Below are 17,592 nucleotides of genomic sequence, written 5' to 3' on the forward strand. Positions count from 1 at the left end.
AGCCTGGCATGGTACCAGGGGAACCATCCTTCAGAAAGAGAAATGTACTTACTTGAGCAACCTGGGTTATGCAGGTGGGCTGACGGTAATCTGAGCAAGGTGAGCCTTGAGGTGAGAAGGCTGACTCAGTGACTTTGCTGCTTTATATGCATGAACATCTTTCTGGGGTCCCTGCTGTCTTAGTCCTGCTCAGGCTGCCATAACAAAATGCCATTGATGGAGTGATTTAGCAGACATTTATTTCTCACAGTTCTGGAGGCTGGGAAGTCCATGATCAATGTTCTTGGTAAGAGTTCTCTTCTTGGCTTGGAGGTGGCCATCTTCTCACCATGTCCTCACCTGGCCTTTCCTCAGTGCATATGGAGATAGCTTTCCTCTTTCTCTTCTTATAAGGACACTCTTTCCATGATGAGGGCACCACCCTCATGACTCTAACCCCAATTAACTCCAAAGGCCACATTTACAAAGACCATCATGTTGGGGATTGGGGCTTCAACATATGAATTTTGGGAGGATAAAAACATTCATCTGCATTGAGCAAATGACCAGGTTTGAGGCTTGGTACACACCTTTGGATTTCTCAAAGGTATATGCAGAGTTTGCTTCTACCTGTATCGCAAGACCATTCATAAAACCCAGGCAGGAGCAGAGGGGCTTCTGACTGCAAATGTTGCATAATTGATATTCTGCTCCCTGCTAGGTGGGCCTGGAAGAGATTATTTGTCCTCCTGGGGTTTGCCTTTCCCATCACACGTCTCTTATTCAGAAAGCAAGGGTCTGTGTTCCCTGAATATGCACAGCTGGCTGGCCAAGGAGATATGAGCTTGAAAGAGATCGGATGGTTGGCAAAGGTCGGCTTGGGTTGAAATTATTAAACAATTCTAAGTTGCTTACATCTACCTGTCATTCTGAAAGTGGTGGCCCCTAGGAGTAAAGCTGGGGTCAAGAAGAGATTAAAAGGAAAACCTCGGGGTTACTATTAGGACACAGTTTTGGAGGTCTTGAAAAGTAGTGAGTTCTCCTTTATCAAAGGTGTGAAGGTAGAGGCTTGATGACAGTTTGGCAAAGATGCTATAGGGTGGCAAAACCAATGAATGAGGGCTTAGACTGTGAAAGCAACAAACAGAATAGACTGTGGATCAGAGCATCATGTACATTCTCTGCCGAATCATGTGAGTAAACAGATCATTACAGTGTGGGGCTCAGCGGGGGAAGTTCAGGGTGCTTGAGAGCACATTGGAGGGGATATGTTACCCAGACTTCAGGAAAGCTGGGAAGACCACCCAGATGAAGTGATATTTAAGCAGAAGCCTAAAGGGTGAGTAGGAGTTAGCCAAACAAAGGGGTCTGGGATGGAGGGATACAGACCACTCCACTTTGTAATTCTCACAAAGAACTGTCTGGCTCAGAATATCAATAATGCCAAGGTTAAGACACCTCAATCTAGCGTCAATTGGGAATTCCTCTCTTGTGAGACGTGGCACCCCTCTTGATACCATAGGCTATTTGAATGAGTTTTGTTGCTTCCTTATTTAAAATGTGTTCTATATTCATCAAGCATAACAATCTTCGACAGAATCTAAGACAGAGTAGTGTAGAAAAGAGAGTAGGGCCTTTCTTTGCAATACTAGTTCTTTGTGGCCCTGTGAGTGCTGGGAAGGCAGTGGTGAAAGTGTGGATGATGCAATGAAATGGAGCTATGACCAATAACCCATGGAAACCCTGCTTCCCCCGCCTCTTGGTACCTTCTTCAGGATGATGCTACCCAGTCCACGTCACTGCAAAGTTCCTTCTCACTCTCCTCTGTGACACCTCCAGCCCTCCAGCTGTTAGGACTCTGAAGGGTATAGGCCGAGCCTGTGCTGTTTTGGGGGAAAAAGATGGAGAATGAGAAACAGACTTATGGGAGGCATTAAAGATCTCTGGGCATTTTGGGGAAAAATGGAATCTTGACCTGATTTCCACAGCTAAATTCCAAGAATAGGCTTATAAGTTTGGACTCTCTCCCTAGGGCAATATACTCATAAATGTTCAGTTAAATGTTGAGAGAACTGAAGTTCAGTTTTATGATTAACTAACTCTAACTTTATTTGTCATAATCTTTTATATTGCTCACGTGCAGATTTTATGGTCACGTCCAACACTGTCTTCTCTGTGGTTGTTTGAAAACTACTCTGGCTTTAATATGCTGGAGAGACAGCATGATATAAAAAGAATAGATGAAATTTAGAGACAGATTATGAATCCCACATCTGCAGAATTAGCTGTGTGACCTGGGCCACTTACATAATATCTCTGAGTGTGTTTCCTCGTTTGGGATTTCAGGGTAACATCTGTCTCATGGGGAGGGTCTGATACAGCACCTGACATGTAATAGTGTTCAATAGATAATCTTCCTTTTCTTAATGCATGGCCCTTCCTTCCCTTTTCTGTGCAGCTATGTCTTGGGCCCTGTGAAAATTTGTTACATTTGATGGATATAAATCGTATTTAAAATGAAGAAGAAAAAACCCTCAGTCACATGGCTTTTAGTATCCAGAGGTGTGTTATGTTTTACAAGACAGGAATTCCAAGTTGGCTTCAGATAAAACACACCGTTTGTCCGTTTTCAACACCCATTTCCTTTTAAAGATTTGTGTAAGAAGGAAGGAATGGAAGACATGTTTAAACAATCACATTCTTGACCAACCCTGAAAATTGTCAGTTGTGCAAACTTTTCATTTTGAATTAATTTTGATCTAAAAAAAAATCATGGTCTGGGTTCATTTTTGCCCCATGCATAATTCAGAGCTACATCAATAAAATGTTGTCGATTCTTTGAGCTGGAAGAAATCTTAATGATGATCTGTAATAAATGCAAGTGACAGTGCCATGGGCTGTTACTAGGGATGTTAATTGCCCCATAAACCTGTCTAGTAAGGAAATTCAGACTCAGTAAATAGAAGTGGCTAGCTCAAGGTGTGGTGACAGGGTTAGTGACACTGTATGTGTCTGCTCAAGGCTCACACCCCATATGATACTTGGGGGTTACCTGCCCATCTATCGGCCAGTTGGCAGCTGCAGGGTGTGCCGGGAGATCAGCTTCTCTGGCTTCTGAGCCGTCCTCTGCGGCCTCCTGTTGTGGCCTGGATTCACCTAGTGCAGCCAGACTGATAGATCACGAGTTGACTGTGTTTATCAGTCTACCAAATTTCTTCAGAAGGGTCTGGCAGAGACCAAAAGTCAAAGCACAGGAATATCCTGGAGGGGCTCACACATGGCAGAAGCTGGGTCAGTTCAGGCAACGCAGCAGGGAGCCGGGGCGGGTGCGTGTGTGCCTCAGAACTGTGGATGGTCCCTTGAAACAGGCTCAGCTGGGAGGTAACTGAGGGTCTGCACAGCAGCTGCCGAGACTTGTCGCTCCGCGGCACCACGGCTACCTTGACAAAGCGTTGCTGATTGGAAATTAACATGCATGGAGCTGTGTGCGGAGTGTTTTCAAGAAGAAACAGAATCAACTTAGTGGCACCATTGAGGCTCTTACCGCTGAACGCCAGATGCAAGGATTTTTTGAAGAAACAGCAAGGCTTTCTTCTTTCCCGGAGCAGACAGTTTAGTGCTTAGGATGGTGAGAGGGAAGCTATTTTAGGAGACATTGCCACAGCCTGAGCAAGGAGGTGTCAGAACTGATGCAGACCCAGCCCTGGGACCAGTTTGGACAAGCCCTTTGATTCTTTCTGGATCGGATTGCCTGACCTGCTGGTGAAGGTGGACACCTATCGTCCCAAATCAAATATCTGCACTGCTGTGGCGCCCAGGGGACTTGTGTGTCACCAAGTTTTTTTCTGACTTGCTGTGTTGGGCTTCATCAGTGATTCCCAACCACGTGGGCAGACATGAGACCTGACTTCCCTGGGCCGCCCATCTCCTGGGCAGGGCGTTCAGCCAGATTCTCTTTTCTTGAGCTCAGATTTCTTCTATTAAAAAAAGTGTATATGTGGAAAGACAGTTTCTGTCTAAAGTGATATGAAGACAAATGTGCTGTTAATCAGTATGTATTATATAACATGTGTGTTTATTATATAACATGTGTGTGTTTAACAGGTCTGATATCCTCCATTAAATTACATGTGTGTAGGTATATATATTCTGTCTAATATACATATATTTGACAGAATACATATTAGACAGAATGTATATTTACCTACACACACATAATATATATGTGAGATGGAATAATGGCCCCCAAAGATGATCACATACTAACCCCTGGCATTTGTGAATATGCAACCTTACGTGGCAGGTGTTTATTTTAAGGGTCTTGAGGTAGAGAGGTCTTGGATTACCTGGGTGGAGTCAATGTAATGACAAACTCATCACAAGAGGGATACAGGAGGAGTCAGAGTCAGAAAAAGGAGATGTGACAGAACCAGAGATTGGAATGATGCACTTTGAAGATGGGGAAAGAGGCCATGGGTCAGGAATGTGGGTGGCCTCTAGAAGCTGGAAACGGATTCTCCTCTAAAGCCCCCAGGAGGGATACAGCCCTGCCACCACCTTGTGGTGACCTTCTGACCTGCATAACGGTAGGAAATAAGTTTTTCTTGTTTTAAGCACTAAGTTTGTGGCAATTTGTTACAGCAGCAACAGGAAACTAACACTCCATAGACAGTGCACACATATATTCTAAATTATAAAGTTCAAGGATTAGAAAGTTTATACAGATTTGTACATGTTATATAAAGTGAAAACAGCAATCCCTTACACTTAACAGGTACTGGTTCTGACTTCAGGTCGTAGTCTCTGGAGCCAGCTCTGCCACGTTCTAGTGTTGTGACTTGAGTAAATCACTGAACATCAGTTTCAACGCACCTCAGTTTCCCCATCTCTAAAATGGGGATATGATCCCACCTCATAAGGCTGAAGTGGGGGTTAAATGAGGTAATATAGATAAAGCACTTATGTAAGTCCCTGGCACGTAGTAAGCACCATATTAGATAATGCTATGATCCTGATTTTTCAGATGAAGAAACTGAGGTTGACATTCCCCTGTCCCTGCAGCTCTGAAGTGGCACATCTGGGGTTAGAACTATCCTGTCCACCTGCAGTATGGTTTCCACACCATCCGTTCATCAGTAGAGGGGAAGTAACTGTTATGGACTGAATGTGTTCCCTCACAATTCATACGTTGGTGCCCCAACCCTCACTGTAGCTGGATTTGGAGATAGGCCTCCAAGCTTAATTAAGTTTAAAATGAGGTCATAAGGGTGGGGCCTTAATCAGATAGGATTAGTGTCCTTGGAATTCCATCCTTCTGCCTGTCTCCCCTCTCCCTCGAGGGACACACACTGAGGAGAAGCCCATGTCAGAACACAGCAGAAAGACAGCTGTCATCAAGTCAGGAAGAGGGCTCTCACCTGGAACCATATTTGCTGGCACCTGGATCTTGGACTTCCAACTTCCAGAACAGGGACAAATACATCTCTGTTGTTTAAGCCACTCAGTCTGTGGTGTTTGTTAGAGCAGCCTGAGCAAAACGACTAATACATTCTTCTTCCCCACATCCCAGTTCCTATTCCACAACCATACAGTCCTGTTAACTATTTGGTGTATACCTTTCCAAACAAATAGACAGTCACACAAACACACACAAAAGCAATATATAATACTTAAAAAAATAAAATGCTATCATACGATATATACGGTTTTATAATTTGGTTATTCATTTAATGTCATAACATCTTTTTTGGTTAAATTTTTTTAATTATAGAAGAATACATAGACGCATTCTTTTTTAAAAAGTTAGTGCCTTATAGGTAAAGCTAATGTCTTCTTTGGCCACCACTTTTCATCCTGGTCTTTGCCCCTGTGCCTTGAGATAATTACTGTTTGAGTTTAGTATGTCTCTTTCCAGATCTTAAATACAAGTTTACATGTACCTGTGGTAAATGTGTGTGGTGTTGTTTGTTGTTTGTGACCATGTGCTTACACAACCTGGGTCCTACTGCAAGGATTGTTCTGAACCTTGGCATTGTATTGCTGAGACCTACCTACATTTATGACCGTAGATTTGGTTTTTGCCTCTTAACTGCTGAATTGCATTCTGTCACATGAGTGTATTGCATTATATTTATCCATTCCATTATTGATGGACCTTTAGATCATTTTTGATTTCTTGCTATTCTAATGTTTCAGCTAGTTTTCTTATCCAGTCTTCTTGCACGCATGTGAAGGTGGTTCCCTGGGGGCAGAGACCTAGGAAGAAGAAATGCTGGATTATGGGATAGATACATGTTCGCAGTTTTAATAGACTGTCAAAGAACCTTCCAAAGTGTCCTTATTACATGTCTCACGAAGGTGTCTGAGAGTACTCTTTTCTCTATAGTATCATCAACACTTGACTTTGTCAGTGTTTTGATTTTTGCAGATCTGGTGAGTGAAAAAGAGAATCTTCTTATTTTAGTTTTCATTTGGAAAAGGTAATCAATTAGATGGTTGAACAACTTTTCAAACAGGCTACTTGAACTTCCTCTTTTATGAATTGCCTGTTCATATTCTTTCCCCAGTTTTTATGGCATTTTTTTTTAACCTTTTTCTTATGATTTCTTAGGAGTCATGGTGAATATCTTTCTGTCTAAATACATGCAGGTCTACTTAATTTTTTTAATGGTTGTAGAGTATTCAACCGTACACATCAGAGGTCAGAAAACACTGAGGCCAAATCTGGCCTTCCATATGTTTTTGTAAATAAAGTGATTTTTTAAAAAGACATAACCATGTCTTTTCTTTTACATATTATCTATGGCTAATTTAGTGCTATAGTTGCAGAGCTGAGTAGTTGTGACATAGATGTACAAAGGCTAAAAATATTTACTATATGGCTCTTTATAGAAAAAGTTTGCCCTTATACAGTACAGATAAATCATAATTTGTTTAATCATTCCTTTTTTTGATACACATATAGGTTGTTTCCCATTTTCCCACTTTTATAAGCAATCTGTAATTAATATCATCACCCACACACACATCTTTCCCTGCAGATGTGAGCATTATCTCATCTTCAGCTGGATTCCTGGAAGTGGAATTTCTGGCTTATTGGAAGGCTGTGTTTAGTGGAGCTTGCTTATTTGAACTAGTGCTATGTCTGAACTGGGGGATGTTTTACAGGACTGTTGTTATTTCTTAGGAATAATAATGGCTTCCCATTATTTAGAATCTGCTAGGTACTAGGCATCGTATTAGATGCCTTATCTAATTAGGTACATTATCTCATTTAATCCTCCAAGTAACCCCGAAATTGGTACTAATAACTATCTTTTACGTAGGAGAAAACTGAGGTTCCATGAAGTTAAGGAGCTTGCCCAAGGCCACAGAACTGGTGCATGGTAGAGTCAGGATTTGAACCCTTTTCTTTGACTTCAAAGCCCCCATATTTTCTACTCCACTGTGATGTCTGTCAGTGAAAAAAACTAGGTGATGTGCACTATGGCATAATACCGTATTACAAGTAGCAATTTTGCATATTTGTTCTTTTTTAACTGAACAGGTAACAACAATTGTAATTAATGCAATAAGTTTCTGTAGACAGATGGGTTAAATTAATTTTATAGACTCTTAAAACTGTTGGCTTTCTTAAGCAAGCTAAACATTTCCTTTGCGATCTTATTTATGTTTCTATAAATAAAGGCACAGCTGTGATGTAGTGGAACAAATACTGGATTTTGAAATCCAAATTTGGTTTCTGTCTCCTTCCAAGGCTGCTGTGTGACTGTGGGCAAATTTCCTACCCTCTCTGTGCCTCAGTTAGTTCACAGAGTTGTAAGACCTCAGTGAAGTGTTTGATATAGTGTCTGGCATGTAATAAGGGTACAATCTGTGATGGTCTTCATCCCCTGAGGATATTTCCAGGAGGAGAGTTCAACCTGATAAACCCTGGGTACACTTCAGTGAACTTGTTTCAAAGCTCAAGTTTTGCCCTGCTCTGAAGCCCTCATGCCATTCTCTTGGCATAAGAGTAACTGAGAGTTGCTGGACACTGTCCATGGCCAAAAATGTACCTAATTCAGCAGTATAGAAAGGAGAAGCCAGGTTGTGACCTTCCCTGGCATTCAAATATCGCTCTGCCTGGTCCTTGCTCTTCTACACACTGAAAAACTTCATAGAAAGAGCTCACATTTATTCAGCCCTTGCTCTGTACCAGTGACGGTGCCAACGATCTCATTTAATTCTCACCACAGTGCTTGCAGACCAGCACTCCTTCTATTCCAGTGAGGAGTAGGCTCGATGAGGAGACAGAGCTGTAGACAGATGACCAAGAGGCAGGTGCTGAGCCGATGGAAAAGCTAGAATTTGAGTTGACATCTCTGACACAGGCCTGAGCACTTAGCTGCCCTGCTATACTTTCCCCCAGCTGAGACGCCTTCAATGGGAGAGTCCCTGGCTGGGAATATGTATGTGCTCATTTCAGCTGCAGGCTTCAGGCTGGGGGGATTTGCCCTCTGGGGCATGCAGTGCATCAGACTCATACGTGCTAAATGGTCATCTCTTAATATCTGGAGGGTAGGATTGCCTTTCTTGACTGTCTGGCGCCACGAATCAACATGTCTACCTTGGGTGTATTGATTTTTCTTGCCGTCTCAGGAAAGCCTCCCCAAGCCTTTGGAAGTGAGCCGACCATCTTGCTTTTTTATCACTGCCTTTCTCCAGTCAATGAAGGAGTTTCTTTCATCCCAAAATGCTGCCTAACATCCATGTCTGAACCAGAGCAATTTGTCTGTGCCACTTTGTTGGGATCGCTGTCACTTTTCTTCTTCTTTTTTTCGTTTTTTGGTTTTAGCTGCCTCCCAAACCATCTTGTTCGCAATATAAGCTCCAAATGGCCTGGAACTCGTCTTTTATGGCCTCTGCCAGATTAAACATTTAGAATATAATATACCCAGCTTCAAAAACAATTGCGCAGCCTTCCAGTCAAGCAGCATATTGATTTTAATTTAGGCAATTGTACATGTTTCCAGGTCTTAGGAGGGACTCTGGGGCTCCAGACTGCCAGCAGCTCATGGCCTCCTTCCCTCCCCACCTCTGTTCTCCACTTGGGGCTGGAAGAGCCTAGAAATTTTAGGGTGGGAAGCATAGGTCTTTTTCAGGGTACCACGTTTTCCCTTTTGGAACTGAGAACATCTCAGCCTTAGATCTACACTACTCTGAAGTAGAAGGGCAGCCAGGTGACTAGGAATAGTGTGGGCAGAGCTGGGTTCACATCCCTGCCTTACCTGGAATGGCACGTGACCTTGGGCAAGTCATGTCTCCCTCTGGACCTCAGGCTTCTCACCAGTAAATGGGGGCAATGAAGACATTTCACTCACACAGCAGATGTTAAGATGATTTATCAGGTCCTAGAAGATCCTCAAAAATTTAATGAAACAGGTGGACTAGTCTGTAAAGATACATACTGCTTTTTTTGTTGAGTGACTAACCAGGGTGGAATATTTTAATGCCCAAGAAGGGTTTCTTCTCACCCCAAGGAGGTATTGATTCAACAACCACTGCATGGAGACAGCGGACTAGATGCAGATTGCATTTTTGACATCAGTGGCAGCATCCTACAGACGAGGCTGATGGTGCCCAGCTTCATCCATCAGCCAATTCCAGGGACTCAGTCATTAACACGAGACCCTGGTGCAGTTTCCACTTGTTCATTCAGCAGACATTTGTAGACTTCTCACCATGCAAGGTGCTGCTCCGTAATTGTGAATAAGTCTCAGTGTTTGCCTTCAAGGGATTCACTATTTAGGGTGGAAGATGGACACATAATGGTCATTTCAATGCAGTGCTCTTGGTGGCTGTTCCCAAAGACACATCTGCCAAGGCTGGGGAAGGCTGTTCTAGGTCTCCTTGTTTTCCACTGTCTCAAGGCACTCATAGCTGCAGAGCTGCTAGGAAACCAAACTCAAACACAGTGGCTTAAACACATATTTGACTTGTAAAAGAAGCCTGGAGGTCAGCGGCTGGGGCAGAGGAGCTCCAGCTGCCATGTCAGCATACCAACAGGAAGAAGAGAGAGGGTAAAGGGACAAAAGATGTTTACTCTCAGCTGAGTCAGAAACCATGGCCCCTTGCCATTGAGACCCCTCCAGTCCGCTAGCTGGGCGTTTTGCTGCCCCCTACAGAATAGGAAGGGAGAGTAGTTATTGTATAGACAGTTAGCTGTCATTGTAACATCCACTGGCTAGAATGTTACCTTTTCCCACCACCTTGAGATTTCTTCCATCTGTTTAAAAATAAAGATGGCGGAGGAGTATGTCAGGCTGAACCGATGACCAAGTTTTGTGGTACAAGGTGAGATACCATGGTTTTCAGTGGCAGGATTACTGTTGGTTTGTATTCCTGGTGTGATGAGTGGGGACCAACAGTGTGAAGGACAGAGATGAGGTGGAGTGGCTGAACTGATTGGAGGCTCAGAAGGAAGTGGCTTCCTGGGGTGGGCTTTGGGAATGGAGCACATGGACAGCTCTGTCTCCTGCAATCAGACAAGCCACTTTTCCTGCCTTCCACTGAAATGGAGAAAGCTAGAGAGAACACTAGGAGGCAGTTTGTATTCGGGAGCTATTTCTTTGGTTAAGGTGCCCTGGCCTGAATCTACAGCCGCAGTCAAAAGAGTTTTGCTACTTCAGCAAACTGCCTGAGAGGCCCCAAACCTCTGGAATGAGTTTCATCTCTCAGAAATGAGCCTGGAAGTTATGCTGTCAGCCTCTTGCATTCTTAAATTGACCTGTCACGACAGAATGAAGCAATTGTGTCTTTCAGATCCGAATAACTTCCCGCTTAAAAACAGCTTCTAACCCTGGTTGCAGAGAAGTTAAATTAGAATAATGAATAGAGTTTGATAAGCGAAAATCTAACTTTGCCTGCTTGTAGAGAAATAGAATGTCAGCCCAAAATAATGCTTCAGTACCTTGGAGAGGTCGATAAATGATAGATACTGACAACACATTTTGTGGAGAGGTACGCAGACTATGGGACTTACTGTAGCATGTATTCTCACCCTCCTCCTCCTTTCTGCTCACACAAAGCTGTTGACCACACTGCCATCGTGGAAGTGTCCATACGTCCAACCGTCTGTCCTCCATCCCTGTTGGGTGCCCACAGACACCCCAAATTCAACATGTCCAAGACTGACTATCATTTCCACCCCCAAACTCTGTTTTCCATTCAAATTAGAACTCTAATAACATTCTTGGCTCCACCCTACATATCTAATTCTGATCAATTACCAAGTCCCACTATTTCAAATGCGAGAATTTTTTCTCAAGTTCATTTTCTCTTTCGCACCCTTAGTACAATAGCCCTGGTCCAGACTTTTCTTTCTCCTGTCCTATTACCAATCTTCCAATGGCCACTCCTACCCTCAAATTTCCCGTCCCCTAATTCTGTGTTTATGTGTGTATAATAGTCCCATTCTCTGTGTAAAATTCTTCAGTGGCTGCCCTTGCCCTACATGATAACATCCAATCTCTTTAAGCATGACTTATTCCAATTATCTATCACAAAGGTAGTGGAATATGGCAGTTAAAAGTGTATTCTCCAGAGCCAGCCTGCCTTGGTACAAATCCTAACTTTACCACTTGCTTTGTGATTTGGGGCAGTTACTTATACTGCCTGTGACTTGGTTTTCTCATCTGTAAAATGGGTATGATCATCTTATTCCACTAGGTTGCTATGAGAATTAAGTGAGTAAATAGATAACTAAAATAAATGTACACACACATACACACACACACTAGTGCCAGTCACATTGTAAGCACTGTATAAGCACCCACTATTGTGACTCCTTTCCCATACACTCTGCCCCACAACACCTTGTGGTTTCTTCTTCTTAATATAGCTTCCTCTCTCAGTCATTTTTGTTCTCTTGTCTTTGTTCAATTAGCCTTTGTTCACGTTGACCCCTCTGCCTCGGAAGTCCTCCCTACCTGCACCCAGCAAACTCCCAGCCATCCTCTGTGACTGAGTTCAGGAATCATGTCCTAACCTCGCGTGATACCTTGGGCTCATCTTTGGCTTCATATTTTTACCTTTGTCCACAGTAATTTCTTTACCAGCCTATTTCTCCCACCAGTTCATGGAGATGAGGGGTTGCATCTTATTCAGTTTTTTAAAATTTCCTGCCCCTAGCTCAGTGATTGGGTTTTGGAGGAAATGCTGTAAAAGTTTGTGGACTGGAAGATGTTAGACTACTAATAAAAATCCCATTGTCAGAGATATCTTTCTAAACATAGACTCGATGGCAACTTTTCTCTACTCAAAGATGTTTATTCTGAAACAATGAGGAATATATGCAGAATAAACCACAAGACTTGCAGCCAACTTCTTCCTTTAAAAACCGGGGAGAGCCTGGCTGAAGAGCTGTTTAACTCAGGTGACCTAAGGCAGGGCACCCAGAGGGAGAACAGAAATCATGAGGATGGAGAAACAAAGTCCCAGCTGGGTGACTATCTTGCTTTGTTAGCCATGTCTCAAAGGAACGACTGTGACAAGCCAAGTCTGCCTAGTCAATCCCATCTGCTCACTGGGAACCTCTTGGTGGAGCATCAGAACCTATTATGTTTCATGTGTTTCCTGTTCTGAGGAAATCAGGTGATGGTGCTTAGGTGGCCAGAAGAGATGTGGGCTTCTTCTTCCTGTCAAGTGACGACAATGACCTCAGGTGACAGAGCTGTAAATCATGACCCCAGGAGGCCATTAAAAACCTAAGGACCAAGCCCCACTGTTAGGCAGTGACTCCCAGCCCTTACATTAGAAGCAAGGGGCAGCATCCACACCTCGCCACGTTCATGCAATACCCCTAATAATTGAATCAGAGTGTCTGGTGATGGGACCCAGGTGTCAGTAATGCTTAAAACTGTCCAGGTTGGTAGGGGTGGGGAGGGCATAGCTCAGTGGTAGAGTGCATGCTCAGTGTGCACAAGGTCCTGGGTTCAATCCCCAGTATCTCCATCCAAAATAATAAATAAATAAGTAAATAAATATATAAATAAATAAATAACCTAATTACCCCCCTGCAAAGAAATACTGAAATAAAATTGCCCAGGTAATTCCAATGCGCAGCAAGGTGGAGAAGCACTGCTGTGGGAGCGGTACAGGGCTGGGCAGAAGAGAGAAACTCATCAACCTGTCTTTTTTCTGGGCCAGATCCACTTCCTTCATAAAAAACAATTACTTACTAAGCTACCTTCCTCACCCCTCCCCTTATCACTGTATCACACAGTAGCGAATAAAATACACACAGTTCTATGTATCCTGGAGCCTATGGTCAAGCAGGAGAGCTAACCACGAATATTATAAATTATGGAAATTCTATGGAGAAAAAACCAGGGGGCCATGTGGAAAATAACTTATTTTATATTGATTTATGGGGAGGTGAAATTAAAGCTGAGACCCACAGAGCAGGAAGGAGCCATTTGGAATGGTGGGAAGAGCATCCCCAGGCTGAGGGGACCTCGTGTGTTAAGGCTCCATGGCAGGAGGATGCTCGGTGTGCCTACTCCAATCCAATATCTACCACAAACATCCTCTGATTACCTACTCTGTGGCAGGCAGAATACAGAGATGGCAGGCATGGTCCCTACATTTGAGAAGCTCATAATTCAGAGGGGAGATAGTGTGTAGAGAAATAGACGGCAAGAAGCAAAGTTTAGCAGGACTCCTGGGGGAGGAAATTTAATTCTACCCAATGTATGAATTGGTGTGTGTGTATGGGAGTGATCAGAGGCCTCAGTGGAGAGAATTAAGGCTTTGAATGATGATATAAACTACCTCTTTTTGTCATATGCTCTCTTTGAGATCTGTAGAAAGCATTTTCCAGATAGACAGGGGACAAAGTGCCACAGGCACCAGGGAGCACATGTGTAGAGGTATGGAGGCATCAGAGTGTTTGGCATGCTTGGGGAATGAAGAATTTGGCACATCTGGGGCTTTGGATGGGACCATGTGCTGTGATGAGGGTGTGGCTGGAGACAGGGAGAACTGACAAATGAATAACACTAGGGGCTCTCTCTGGTTTGCCTGGCATTAGGGGTAGCTAGAATGGATGATTCTCTGATCCCAGAAGAGGCTGCAAGTTCCACAGGACCTGAATAAGCTTTACTCTCTCCTCGGTCAGAGTTAGCTGTGCCTGACTGAATTCAATTTCCCATGGAATGGGGGCTCCCAGGGTCTCCACATGCTCAGAGCTGGCATCTCCCAGCAGTCCTCGTACACCTGGCACTTCAGCCTGTATCTCTTGGTGTCTGAGTCCCAAAGGCTTATCCTTTATTCCCCTTCCTGGAGCAAAGCCACTTTCAGATTTGCTCCTTACAAATGAAACACAGCAAGGGGTAGAGCCCGCTGATGACCTACTGTATGCACAGCTGAGCTGCAGACTAAACATCCCTCTCTGCAGGATGCCGAGAGGACAGGGGGCTGGGCACACCTGCTGGTCCTTCTGCCCGCAAGTTCCAGGTGCACCAAGTGATGCTTGCTGCTGTTTCTTTCAAGTTATTTTCACCATAAATGATGCTGGGGGCAGGGAGGAGGTGAAGATGAATGAAGCTGCATGGTTTGGTGGGGCTAAGTCTGGAAGGGTTTTGTGGGCTATGAAGCTTGAATTTCATCCTTAGGAGTGAGGTACCAGGGAAGGATTTCCAGCCTGGGAGGGCCTTGATCAGACCTGTGTTTTTGAAAGATTTCTCTGTTGGCTAACATCGAGGCTGGGCTGTAAAGGAGTGATACTAGATGATGAGGTTCACAGGAATGCTAGTTCCCCGAGAGCCAGCCGTTTTGTTTCTTCTGCTCACTACTTTTCTCCACGGTCTAGAATAGTGTCTAGCATGTAGTTAGTACCCAATAGATACTTGATGAATAAATGAGACCAATTAGGAAGCTGTTGCCCTGGTCCAGGTAAGAGATGATGCTTAAACTTGGTCAGTGGCTTGGGGATGAGGAGGAGTTAGAAACATTGAGACAGTTTGGAGGGAGGGTTTACGATAGGAGAGCACAGTTGAAATAGCAACTAAAATGGTTTTACTCCTTCCACCCAGCACCAAGGACAGAGAATTCAGTAGCCTGGCTGACAGAAGAGTGTCTTCCATCCTGGGGCTCAAGCTCCTATCCCAGGGAGTCAAGGGCCCCACGAGGAGCATCCTCGTCCAGGAGGTCTGGCGTGGGTACCACCCTGTCCTTGGTGGACTCTGTGATACCACGGCTTCCTGGTGCAGCAGGTGGAATTGTTACTGAATTTGCTGTACTGCACAATAGAAGACCTAGAGTTTCTGTCTCTGACTCATGTTTCTATTTAAAATGGAAAGGGATACTGTTAAAATAAAAGTTTCCTTTCGGATGGTTTCAAAACTCAACCTCCCATCCTGCCCAGGTTCCCTTTGATAATCCATGGGTAAGAATCCCCAAGTCTAGTCTGTACGTGGGCAAACTGTTGTTTATTCTCTAGCTTTTGTTCATAGGTTTGGTTTTTATGTTTTTCAAGGTAATTTGGGCTGATCACTAACCAGCAAGGCCACGAAAGTGCTGGCAGTACAGGTTTAAGGCATTTTTAAGACCTATGTTGGGCACTGCTAACAGTGGGTTCTAGGACTGCATGGTAATAATGACTATAGTAATGATGATCTCTCACACAGTACAAATCATTTAACAGGATCACTTAATTTATTCTTTTCAAAAACTGAAAATCTGGCATGTGACTGAAGACTAGCCTCCTTTTACAGGTGTGGGAGCTGCAACTCAGACACTGATTGCAAACAGACGGCCCATCTGGGGTCAGTATCCACACTTCTGACTTCTGGTCCAGCGGTCTATTTATTTCCCCTACTGTGAGCTGAGCAGTGTGGGAACTCCAGATTTTATTGACATGGTGGTTTGTGATATGGTTCCAGGGAGGTCACCTGACCTCTCTCTGCCTGGAAAGGGGGGAAACCTGTGATCCCTCTCCCTCCCTCTCTTCAAATTTCCAAGGAGGAAGAAGCTCTCAGTCCAAGTGGGAGCCTGAGCCTGGTTTGTAGGCAATGGGTGTACAGGTGGCTCATTGCCGTGTGCCCCAGGGCAGCAGTAAATTGATATTTGCTGATCTCCAAGCCTCTGGCAGAGATGGGGAGTGAGGGCTGGGAAAGTGACATTTCTGTAAATAATCACACCTGGTTCTAAGAGCAGAAGGATTGGCATGTCCTTGTAGCCTCATCAATTACCATCAACCTTTTGCGAAGGGAGCCCCAGGGGAAAGAATCTCTTCACACTCTTCTGATTATTTATAGACACCCCCTCCTGTCCTCACTCTGGGTGGAGTATGGTTTGCCCCGCAGTGGCCTCTTTCCAGATGTGTTTATATTCTTCCAGGCCCAGTGGAATGCATCTTTCCGCCCCACCACTAAATGGAGCAGAGACGATGCCCGACATTAGGACATAATAAAGATGTGGAAGGGAGACATGGAGCAGCATGCCTGAATTTCTCAGCTAGATTCATGTATCTTCTGGCAAACACTGACTGAATAGCCACTTTGCTGCTAAAGAAGGCAATTCAGCATAGTGATTCAATAAACATGCTTTGCAAGCAGATAGACCTGAATTTAAATCCCAGCTCTCCATTTACCAGCTTTGTGGCTTTGGTTAAGTTACTTAAAGCTTCTGTCTCCATCTCCTCATCTGTAAAATGGGCCAATAATATCTCCTCTCAGGGTCATTGTGAGGTCTGAATGCAAAGGGCTGAGCAGTGCCTGACACAGCAGGTAATGGGTATATGGTACCTATTCTTTTTTTTTTTTAATTTAAACTATGAAACGCTTCATGAATTTGCATGTCATCCTTGCACAGGGGCCATGCTAATCCTTTCTGTGTTGTTCCAAATTTTAGTATATGTGCTGCTAAGCAAGCACTGGTACCTATTCTTGTAAGATACGATTTGCTACTCTGTGTGTGTGTGTGTGTGTGTGTGTGTGTGTGTGTGTGTGTGTGTGTGTGTGTGTGTGATTTGGATAGAAATATGTCTGAAGAAACAGAGGCAGTGTAAGCAGTACAGGCAGGGAATTTTTGTTGAAAAAGCAACTGTTAAAACCTACAGAAGGAGAGCTCTCCATGGACAAGGTGGGTCAGAGAGGACTTCTTTGCAGAAGAGGTGACTGAGGTACCTGAGTATCAGAGGTATGTTATCGGACATGCCAGTAGGGTAGCCACCACCTGACTGTGGATTGGCAGAATATCTCAGACCAGCTTTTAGGAAAGGCTGTTTTAGCCTGGGAAGGAGGCTGGGGCTGCCAGGATCCTGTGTCAAGGCTTGGCAGCCTCTCCAGATGGAGAGCTTTGTTGGCACGCTACACTCTGAGTGGGACATTCGTTTCACAAGTAATCCAGCCCTAGCAGAAGTGCGGCTGCCTAAAAAGCACCCCTGCCCCAGAAAAGATACATTTTGGGGTAAATTTCTGCAGAATGGATTGTCCTGCTCAGTTCTCTCCTTTCAAACGGTCTACCTTCACTGAAATACAGTGATTACCCCATTGTGAACTTTTGTATTAGAAGTCATTACTACAAATACATAAATTTAAAAAATTAGACGTAATAGTACAAGGAACCCTC

General features: G+C 44.0%; 1 non-coding gene across 1 annotated transcript; it reads right to left on the reverse strand.

Annotated features, from left to right (window-relative positions):
- Positions 1-16,788: 16,788 nt before the first annotated feature.
- Positions 16,789-16,895, reverse strand: LOC123619628 (U6 spliceosomal RNA). Its single transcript, XR_006728309.1, has one exon. It is a non-coding gene; the product is annotated as a U6 spliceosomal RNA (small nuclear RNA).
- Positions 16,896-17,592: the final 697 nt, after the last annotated feature.

The sequence above is a fragment of the Camelus bactrianus genome, chromosome 10, assembly GCF_048773025.1.
Source record: "Camelus bactrianus isolate YW-2024 breed Bactrian camel chromosome 10, ASM4877302v1, whole genome shotgun sequence".
NCBI classification, from domain to species: Eukaryota; Metazoa; Chordata; class Mammalia; order Artiodactyla; family Camelidae; genus Camelus; species Camelus bactrianus.